At 38.4% G+C, this 11,502-nt stretch overlaps 1 protein-coding gene across 9 annotated transcripts in view; it reads right to left on the reverse strand.

Annotated features, from left to right (window-relative positions):
- The window catches only part of POC1B (POC1 centriolar protein B), a 92,164-nt gene that overhangs the window by 74,960 nt on the left and 5,702 nt on the right, over positions 1-11,502 (reverse strand). The gene's annotated exons all lie outside the window — the stretch shown is intronic.

The following is an 11,502-nucleotide window of genomic DNA, read 5'->3' on the forward strand; positions in this document are numbered from 1 at the left end:
TTCGGCTCAGGTCATGATCCCAGGGTCCTGGGATGGAGCCCTGTATCGGGCTCCCTGCTCAGCGGGAAGCCTGCTTCTCCCTCTCCCTCTCCCCCTGCTTGTGTTCCCTCTCTCACTGTGTCTCTCTCTGTCAAATAAATAAAATCTTAAAAAAAAAAAAAAAAAAAGAATTTTAAGACAGCGATAGCAGGACATTAAACCAGGTATGAGACCTAAATGACTATATAGGTCATATGCCCTCAGAACTGGTCCTGGGCCTGAGGACCAACTATTGGTTTGGCAATAAGAACTGTGTCAGTAAAGTGGTGGGATCAGAGCTGGAGTGGTGTGGGTTGATGAGAAAATGTGAGGGAGGCAGCGCAAAGAGTTAATATATACAATTGATTCTTTTTTTTTTTTAAAGATTTTATTTATTTGTATGACAGAAACAGAGAGAGAGCACAAGCACGGGAAGTGGCAGGCAGAGGGAGAGGGAGAAGCAGGCTCCCCGCTGAGCAGGGGGTCTGACACAGGGCTCGATCCCAGTACCCTGGGATCATGACCTGAGCCAAAGGCAGACACTTAACCGACTGAGCCACCCAGGTGCCCCTGCAATTGATTCCTTAACTCACTGAAGGTTTACAGGGTCCCTAACACTCAATATGTATGCTAAGGGGACCAGGGAAAGATGGTATTACAGGATGATCATGGTGATGCAACAATTAATGGGGTGAGGGGAGGTCAGAGGGATAAGAATAAGAAGCTTAACTGAGAAGGAGACGAGACACAGGGCAGGGCTTGAGCCTTCACATATTTTTGTCAGAAAAGGAAAAGAACATCTTAACCAGAGTGGATGTTCAAAAATTATAAAATTAGAGTCGATGGCTACATGCCCACATTAAAGCAATGCTTGCTGTTCTCATGTGAGGCCCAGTGAAGAGAAGTGAGAGAGCAGAATGAACAAGTGGTTCATAGGACAAGGACAACCTAACCTCTGGGCAAGATGGCACTTCAGAGGCCTATTAATTATGAAATACCAGAAGCAGAGATGTCCCAGGTAACATTGTGTGGCTCAGGGTACATTCTATTTCTCCCAAATTCTTCGTCCTTACTTCCTTAATCTGATCCCACCAAACTCTCATACCATGATAATAAAAGGTATTTGACTATCAATATCAACGTTGTATAGTGTCAACGTGGAATTTGCTTTCATACATTTCTACTGAGCCACACCTTATACAAACATTACCCCATAAAAGCTTGTAGCATTCATCATCTGAATGGTCTATTTTGAGATAAAATGTCAAAGGCAGGAAGTTTAGAGAAAAGGTTAACTAGTAAATCGACTCATTTAAAAAACTATTTATATTCTATAACAATAATTCACTGTTTCAAGAAATCCTCATTAGGACAAAAGAAAAAACAAAGTCCGTGCTCACCTAAGCCAGTGCTGAGTCTCTGGAGGTAACAAGGAACATACTAATGGAGAACATGTTTGCTTTCCATAGTGCCCAAAAGTTACTGTGTCTCCCGAAGTAGCAATAACTTTAGTCAACCCAAGATCTCTCACTCCTTGATTTACCCCAAACTGAAGTTATTTAGAGGTTTGCTCTGTCAAGAATACTATATCCTAGAAAGAAATGGTATTGCCTCCAATTTTCAAGTTTGTTGTTGAATTATCTTATCTTTTCTATTGGTAAGATATGTACATGATATTGGTATTTACCAAAATCTCCTTCCAGACCTTGGCCACCCAGTTCCCCTTCCTAGAGGCGACCAGTGTCAGCCACTGCCTGAATACCCTCCTATACGCTTAAACAAATACTTGTCTATCCACAGGTCTTTTTTATACAAATGGTAAAATGTTATTCCTGCCATTCTGCATTTTGCTCCTGCATCTTCTTCTCCACTAGCCCACTTAGGATAATATATTGGAGGTCATGTTTTTTCAGCACATAGAACTGTCTTATTCTTTTCCTCCCTAGTTTTGATAAAACTTTATTTTGATAATTTCAAGCTTACAGAACAGTTACAAAGGTAGTACAAGAAACTCCCTTATATCTTCTACCTTAGATTTTTGTCTTTGTTGACATTCTATTTGCTTTATATTCTCTCTCCAAACACTCTTACATATGCATATTTTGTCTTAACTATTTGAAAGAAAGTTAGAAATATAATGTCTCTTTACTATCAAATACTTCAGTACACATTTCCTAAGAACGAAGATATTCCATTGACATAAATCATAGTATAGTTAACAAAGTCAGGAAATTAAATGCTATTTAATATATTCTTAATACTTATCCACAATCTATATATATAGGCCTTGTCAATTATAGCTATTTTCCCCAGTCCATGGTGTAATCCAAGGATATGTACTGCATTAAGGGCCAAATGTCTTTGGTTTCCTATAAACTGGGAAGATTTCCTAAGTCACTTTTTCTCTTTGACCTTGATATTCTTAAAGACTACAGATCTGTTATTTTTGTGGGATGTTCATCAATTTTTTTCCTGATGCTCCTCAGGATTAGATTCAGGATATGTATTTTTGATAGGAGATCCACAAGTTTTTTTATACCATTTTCATATTAGGGTGTATGTGATGTCTGTCTGTCCCAGACAGTTGGTTTAGGTGGTTTTTGCCTGGTAAATTTAGTATTGTTCCCTTCTGTAATCAGTAAGTTTGTTTGTGGGGAGATACTTTAGGACTATATAAATACCCTATTCCTCAATAAACTATCACAACTAATTTTAGCATCCTTAATGCTTTTCTAACCCATCATTCTTTCCATAATTTACTAATTAATTATAAATTATATGAATTAATAATTTAACTAATGAACTAATATATAATTTGTTTAATTTATTATTGCAAGGAAGAACTTCCCCTTTTCCTCTATTTCTCTATTTATTCATTAGCTTATTTTATCAATATGGACTCAGATTATAATCCATAGCTATTATTATTTATTTTGACTCTCATGCTATTCCAAATCTGCCTAGGGAGAGACCCTTAAACTGGCCTCTGTGACCTTCTCTAATATGTGTCCATCATTCTTGGAGTACTCCCTTCCAGAATCACTTCTAGAACTCTGATCTCCGCCGCCTCCACTCAGCTAGGATGTCACTGCTTTGGCTCTACCTGACCGTGGGCTCACCTTGTGTGTTTCCCTCCTTGCAGGGGTCATCACAGCTTTGCACTCCCTGTTGTTTAATGCCTGAATACAGTTGCCTCATATATTTTGTCTCATTTTACAGTTGTTTTCAGGCAGGTGGGCAATTTTGGTTACCAATTACCCTGTCCTGACTGGAGATGGAAGGATGCCTTCTTCTTTCTTTTTTTTTTTTTTTTTAAAGATTTTATTTATTTATTTGACAGAGAAAGACACAGCGAGAGAGGGAATACAAGCAGGGGGAGTGGGAGAGGGAGAAGCAGGCTTCCCGCGGAGCAGGGAGCCCGATGCGGGGCTCGATCCCAGGACCCTGGGATCATGACCTAAGCCGAAGGCAGACGCTTAGCGACTGAGCCACCCAGGCGCCCCTGCCTTCTTCTTTCTAATAGCCACATAGTATTCTATTGTGTAGCTACACCTTAACTTATTTAACCAGCCTACCCTATTTAGGTTGTGTACAGTCTTGCCCTTTCACAAATGATGCCATACTGTACATGTGTCATTTATGATGTGTGCAAGTACATCACTGGGATCAATTCCTTAAAGAATTATGAATGGGTCAAAGAGTACATGTTTTTAAACTTACAAAAAGGTCTGTGATCACAATATAGTATCTTTCACAACTTTATACATTTGGATTATATCCCTCTTGGGCTTTTCCATACCATATTCAAGAGAGTCCCAATAATTCAGGTCACCTTCATATAGAAATTCTTGAATCTTTCAACTATTTCAGAGGTCCTTCTAGATATTTTGGACGCTGATTATGTCCCACTTGTACTTTACTGCCAGAAGTAAACTCAGATTTCTAGTTTGAGGGCACCATGATTTTGTACTTCCTGTTGCATTTCCAGGTTCGTGCTTGTCTTTGGATCACAAAAGAAACTCCAGGCTGCCTTCTTCAAGGAAAAATAAACAAGGACATCTTCTAAGGAAATCTATAAGAAGGAGTTTTCTATAACTATTTTTAAGAAAAGAAAAAAAAAAATAATTCCCAAGCATACACATCTATAAACTTAGATAAAAGAGAGAAGGCTGCCCAATAAAAAGATAATATTCTAATCTTCATTAGATAAACTTTAATACCTATCTAATACTTTCAGAATTAGTTTGTGATCTCCAAGCACTGTGTAATAATATAAATAAATGATGGCACTAACTGAACATTCCTCTGCCCTGAATGAGGGACTATTTAATCATGTCTTCCTTCTTGCTGACACTAAGTAATTATCTTACTAGTGTAAACATGGTCTAAAAGGAGCTGTGGGTGCTTTAAAAATAATCTTTAGTAATGACAATCTGGGGAAACTTAATTTAACTTATTCAAATTCCATATCTCTATGAGGATGGACAATTATAACAACATGCACAGTTACTGAGTTGTTACTATGGGCCAAGCACTTTTAAAGACTTCATAAGCATTATTTTATTTAATCCTCACAACAAGGCAGGTAAATATAATTAACCTTCTTGTACAGATGAGGAAAGAAATAAAGCTTAGCAAGGTTAGGTAATTTGCCCAAGGTCACAGAGGCAGAAAGTAATGGAGTCCATTTTTAACCCAATTCTATCAGACTCCAAAGCCTGAGCATTTAACCAATAACCCAGTGCTTTGAGAAGCACTGGGGATTTATGGACTATCTCCATTAGAATTACTGGGAACCTTGTTTAAAATGTGTAATTCCAGGAGCACCTGGGTGACTCAGTCAGTAAGCGTCCAACTCTTGGTTTTGGCTCAGGTCATGATCTCAGGGTTGTGAGATGGAGCCCAAAGTGGGCTCTGTGCTCAGTGCAGTCTACTTGAGGTTCCCTCCCACTCTCGTGTGCGCTCTCCCTCTCTTTAAAATAAATAAATAAATAAAATATTTTTTAAAGTGTGTATTTCCAGCAAATTAAGCATTCTTTGGGGTGAGACCAAGGAAGTCTGATGTACATCAAACCTAGAGAAATATGGCACTCTGCTACTGTCTCTCAGTGCATATACTAGATCACTTTAGCACTAAGGAGTAATTTTTTGAACTAGAACAGTAGGAGAAACTTTAACAAAGCTACTACACAGGTTGCCATCAAGAACCATAATAGAAAAAGAATTTCTGGCAAACTTTTACTATGGTTTCACCATGAGGAAAACAACTTAAAAATTCCAAATTTCATTCTGCTCCTATTAGAAAGAAAGAAAGAAAGAAAGAAAGAAAGAAAGAAAGAAAGAAAGAAAGAAAGAAAGAAAGAAAAAGAAAGAAAGAAAGAAAGAAAGAAAGAAACTTGTTCTTTATCATCATTTATTCTACAAACAGCCCAAAGGCTAAATAGGGATTGAGTCAATGACAGGATAACCTTGAAGGAAAAAAAGGGGGGGAAGTGACAACTTCAATGTTAAAATTATATAAATTTAAATCAAAACTTCTAAAATGCAGCTCAGATTCTATAAACCACGTGACAGTACTTTTAAACTCTCCTAATGTTTAAATAAACTTGAGTGCTGCCCTCTGAGAAGGTAGCCTAATGGAAAAAATGTGGCTCCAGAATCAGACGGCAAACCAGGCCCAGCCAGGCTATAGAGCTTCAGCAAAGTCACTGAACCATCAAAAGGGATGGAAACACTTCACCAGTTACGGTTTCTTCCCATTCCCCTGTCCTCTGATCCTTCCCAACCCACCCTGTGAAACCCAAGAGCCCACCACCTTCTAAAAGGTTATCAAGTATAAATCTGCCATACTTTATGCTCTATTTCCTCCAGTCATGACCAGAAGTTGAAGCCTTGAGCCCCTCTGGTCATCAATCACATGTACTCACTCCCATAATGCTCTGAATGTCCCCTTAGCTGACCCTAACACCTGTGCCTTCTCTCCTTTCCAAAAGTTACCACTCGGCCAGAGGAACACCCACTAGATGATCTCCCTTATACCTACCTCCTCCTCCCTGAAAGTCCCTTCTTCTCAACCACTTATGTTTGACTTTGCTTGGGAACCCCAAGTTTCCTGAAACCCTTTCAAGTGACAATCATTTTCACTTTCACATTTCACCTACCCCAGGTCACAGTTTTCCTCTCCAACTCCTGATATTATTAGTTCATTCAAAAGGTATCTCACCCCTACAACACGTAAGGCATTGTGGCAAGGGCAGGGAAAGTCCTAAGTAACAAAATAGGCAAAATCTCTAAATGGGGAGCTTACTTACATTCAGATGAAGAGGAGGAAAACAAGTCAACAACAGGCAAACATATCATTTTAAATTGTGCTAACAGACATGAAAGATAAGTCAGGGAGTCATAATAAGAATTCTGTGTGAGGGTAGAATACTTAATTCAGATGGAGTTATCAGTAGCATTTTAAGTAGAGGCATCAAGGACAAGAAGGAGCCAGCCAAGCAGAGTGAAAACTGAAGAGCCTTTCAGACCAAGGGAATAACCAAGACTCTCCAAAGCCCTCTACTTCCACGCTTCCTCAGCGACTCATTCAGAGGCCACATCCTGCATCTTGTCATCAGCAGAACCTGAACACTTCCCAGATCATGAATCAAAAGCCATCATCCTCTGACAACCTGCAGAGGCTCTCTTCATTTCTCCCTCCAAATTCTAATCTTCATTTCTCTCCTTATCCAATTGATAATACCTCTCTTCCACATATATTCAACCCCTTAACCCTCCCTCCTTCCTTTAAATTTCCTCAGCCAAGTCCCAATCACTCTGCCTTTTCTGGGACTATATCTGTACCACTGAAAAGGGCTAGACACACCCCCAAACAGATTGGAAACACTGCAAATTCAGAACCACTAATTTCACAAGGATCTTCCATACTGTCCAGCAGTGCTTAATTCTGCAATAGTCCCCTCCCCAGTCTCCTAATGACGCGGAGCCTGATGTGCGGCTCGATCTCATGACCCTGAGAGCATGACCTGAGCCAAAATCAAGAGTCAGACACTTGATCGACTGAGCCACCCAGGTGCCCCTGCTAATGACTATGTAATATCTTCTCCTCTCAATTCAACATTTCTACCCCACCCTGGACCTTGGCTTTCATGATACCCTACTGTCATGGTTTTTCTCCTATCTTTCTGATTATCCCTTCTTAGATTCTTTTGCCATTTCTTCTTCTGGTCTAGAGGTTGGAGATCTTTAGGACTCAGTCTTGGGCCATTTGCCCTCATTGTTCTATGTTCTTCCCAGGTGACCTCAAATATTCCCATGACTTTGCTAAAATCAAAAACAAATGGAGACCAGCCTTGAAAATTCCCTGAGCACACAAAACCTATTTAGTCATACAAAGATTAATTTAGCTTATTTTGTAAAACTAACTTGACCTGGGTCATTTCTTGCTTATGTCCCTGGAAATCATAAGAAAACTTGAACTGTTTCCCAAGGTAACTGCTGACCAACACCCTATCATTTAAGACAATTCTAATATTACAAGCAATCAGTGTGAAGAATAAAGTCACTGCTTTCTTACAGTAAAAGCTGCTTTATAACATATCTCTGAGCCTCATTCCATGTTTTGAGTTACTCCCAGTTTGCAAACTGTCTTTATGGCATGCACACAATAAACTTTTACTAATTACTATTTCAGGGACTGCTTGGTGTTACTTCTGTTATTTCTGAATTTTTGACAACTTTAAATACCATCTTTATGCTAAGAACCACATTTCTCTCTTTCCAGGATCACCACGTTAGTTTGAAGACCACCATCATCTCCTGCTGTTATTACTAAAATAGCTTCTAATTGATTTCTCTACTAATAGTTCAGTCTCCACATAGTAGCCACAATGATCTTTTTGAGGTATACATCATATCATGCCATTCCCTTACTTAAAACCCCTCAACAACTTTTCATAACTCTCAGAACAAAATCCTAAAACATGGCCTCTGTCTTAGTTTTCTGTGGCTGCCATAACAAATTGCCACAAACTTAGAGGCTTAAAACAAAGGAAATTTTCTTGTATAGTTCTGAAGGCCAGAAGTACAAAATCAAGGTGTTGGCAGGAATCTCTCTGAAGTTCTAAAGTGGATTCCATTCCTTGCCTCTTCCAATGTCTGAAGCCTCCAGAAGCTCTTTGGTTCATGGCTGCATGACTCCAATCCCTGCCTCTGGCTTCACATGGCCTTCTCCTCTTATTTCTTCTGTGTCTCTCATAAGAACACTTGTCATAGGATTCAAGGCTCACCAAGATAATCCAGGATGATCTCTTTTAGAGATCCTTAACTTAATTACATCTGGAAAGAACTTTTTTTTTTTCCAAATAAGGTTACAATTTACAGGTTTCAGGGACATGTTTGAAGTGCCACCATTTGACCCACTCTAGCCTCCAAGACCTTACCTAAACTGCCTCTGCCTTCCCCTGCAAACTCATCTCCCAAAGCTCTCTCTTCATTTACAGGCTCTAGCCCTTCTGGTCTTCTTTTTTTTTTAAGTAATTTTTTTTTAAGTTTGTTTGTATATGTATGTATGTATGTACTATGTAAGTATGTATGTAATCTCTACACCCAATGCCAGGCTTGAACTCACAACCCCGAGATCAAGAGTCATATGCTCTTCCAAATGAGCCAGCCAGGCACCTCTGGCCTTCTTCTATTTCCTTGATCAAGGACAAGTTCTTTCCCACCCTTGGTTTTTGCATACGCTATTCTCTCTCCAGTCTTTGCCTAGCTAACTCCTCCTTCAGGTCTTGAGTTAAATCTAACTTCTACAAAGGAGTGTCTCTTAACCCCATAAACTTACGTCGCCACTGTTCTTCCTCAAAGCACTCTTCCTTTTCTTCATACCATGCACTTCTTTTCCTGTTTCAGGTTGTACTTGCACATGATTTATGTGTTTCCTAGTTAAAATCTGTCTCTATCATTGGACTGTGAATTCTTCATACCCCCGAAAAAGCATACACACGTGTTTTGTTCACCTCTGTATGTATACCCAGAGCATAAGCCAGCATCTGGCACACAGTAGCATTAACTAAATAAAGGAGCACTAAATAAATAGAGTACCTCCCATTTCCCTCTTTGAATAAGATTAGATACATGCAAATAAGAGGGTTAGAATAGTGACCAGACAGCCAAGGACACCCCTGGCCTGCAGTAAACAACTCTACCAGGCCAGCCTGAGAAAATGATTGAGCTTGGCACAAAAGGAAAAGTAGTGTCTGATTAACAGCAAGTTGTAAGGACCTGTCTACTCTTCAGTTCTGCCATGGACAACTATTCAATTCAGGAACTCATTTCACCTTTTATAATAATCCCTACTTCCTGTTCAAAAAAATTGATTGAGGTTTCTCTAAAATCTTAGGAAAAAATTCCAATACAAACTGATTTCTACTCACAGCCTAATTCACATATATATCTAGCTTTCTTAATTCTGCTGAATTACAAAATGACTCAAGTATTAATAAATCCTGCTGGCCTGTTTTAAAGTCTAATAGGCACAGAGGGACATAGAAATCTTTTCTGGGATACATGAAATTCTCCAGCCTCTTCTTTTCCCCTAAAGTTTTCTTTATTTAAAGAATAATTGAGATGTAATTCAAATATCATAAATTCACCCTTTTATAGTGTATAATTCCGTGTTTTACCCGAAGTTGTACAACCATTGTCACTATATAATTCCAGAACATTCTCATCACACCCCTGCCCGCAAAAAAAAAAAAAAAAAAAAAAACACCCATCCCCATTAGCAATCATTCTCTACTCCCCGCCCCGCCCAACCCCTGGCAAACCCTATGTACTGTCTCTATGATTTTCCCAGTCTTTTTTCACTTTCATGAAATTGAAACAGAGATAAAATGATTTGCACCGGGTTGCCATCACTTAGTAAGACAGCAAGATTATAACATACATATTTATAGTAACACTTTAAACTATATGTAAAAAAAAAAAAACCAAAAGGTCAGTAAAAATACGTTTATCTCAACTATACATATCCCAAATGTGGCTATAAGACATCTGATGTCTTAGAATAGTGAATCCCCACTATTCACTTAGAATAGTGATTCCCAGGCAGTGTCTCAGGCTGGGGAGAGGCAGGGGTGTAGGGCATTAGGCAGAATCACTAAGGAGGAAGAGAGATATGATTGGTGGACAGGAAATGTACTTAGGATGGGGTGATGCAGAGAGAAGGTTAAGGGAAATGTGAGGCTATGTGGTTTACAGAATAGACATATTTCTTTTTAGCCTAGCGTTTTGAAATTGGTGTTAAGGTGCCCTGACACTCACCTGCTTCCTTTTATAGTGCCCCCAATGGGTCCCAGAACTCCAGGATCATTTCCTGTTTGTTTACAAGTAGTTAACGCATGTATTAATAGTGCTAACATCGCTTCAGAATGCTTGTTGGTTAATGACACCTTGCAAAATAATGCAGGAACTTTGACTTTTTAATATTCTGTCTGCATTTCAAACAAGCAAAATAATTACAAGCTTAACTCACCTCTGTTACCATCAACAAATGTGTACACAGAAACAATGATCCCATAGACTAAAATTATTAGAATCCATTTGCAAAAATAATTAGCCACACATTTTATTTTATATCTTAATCAATATTGCAAAAACCATTAACAAAAGGAAAAAAAAGGATGGAAACTGCTCATCACAAAGGAAAAAAATTCATTGTTCAAAAGATTAATCTAAACCTCAACATTCTTTGTGCTCATTTAAAAATATTATTAAAACAGCAATTTAAAGGGACAAACAAGTCAAAATTAAATATTTTATTAATTAAAATTGAGATCCTAAAACCACTAAGACTCTACAACTTAAAAATAACCTCTTGTATTCAACCTAGAAAAGTTTGATTTGCCAACATACAATGAATATGCGGGAGCCTACCCCTGGGGGAGTAAACAGACTTTCTTATACAAACAAGTTATTCTGAGTTACAGAGATCCTGCAGATGACTAGGTTATCAATTTTTTAAAAGACGACTCCTAGAAATGCCTATTTAGACAATCTAGTCAAAGAACTGGACACTAAATGACAGTGACCATTTAAAAGGGAAACCTCTTGTCTACCAAATATTTTACTGAAACTGTTACTAGTATGTAAAGTAACTTAAAAGGTCAACTCTTCATGGTCTACAGCAGAAGAGAGCTTTGGTACCAATAAATTGGAATTAGGGAATCAAAATAAATTTTGTTTGTAATTTTACAGTATGTTTTTGAAATTAAATTGGAAATGCCTAAAGATGAAAATATGAAAGTCTCATTCTTCTGTTACATACACTATCAGGAGGAATGAACAACTGGACACTTTCAAGTTATTGGTATAAATAAAGCACTATCCCAAAATTCCTTCCAAAAAGATTAATGGGTCACAGCCTGAAGTTTAGGCAATAGGTAAACAATTAAGTACTTTGCTTTTCAGTACTCCCCCCCC

This window comes from Phoca vitulina, unplaced genomic scaffold, assembly GCF_004348235.1.
Source record: "Phoca vitulina isolate PV1807 unplaced genomic scaffold, GSC_HSeal_1.0 scaffold19, whole genome shotgun sequence".
Lineage (NCBI taxonomy): Eukaryota > Metazoa > Chordata > Mammalia > Carnivora > Phocidae > Phoca > Phoca vitulina.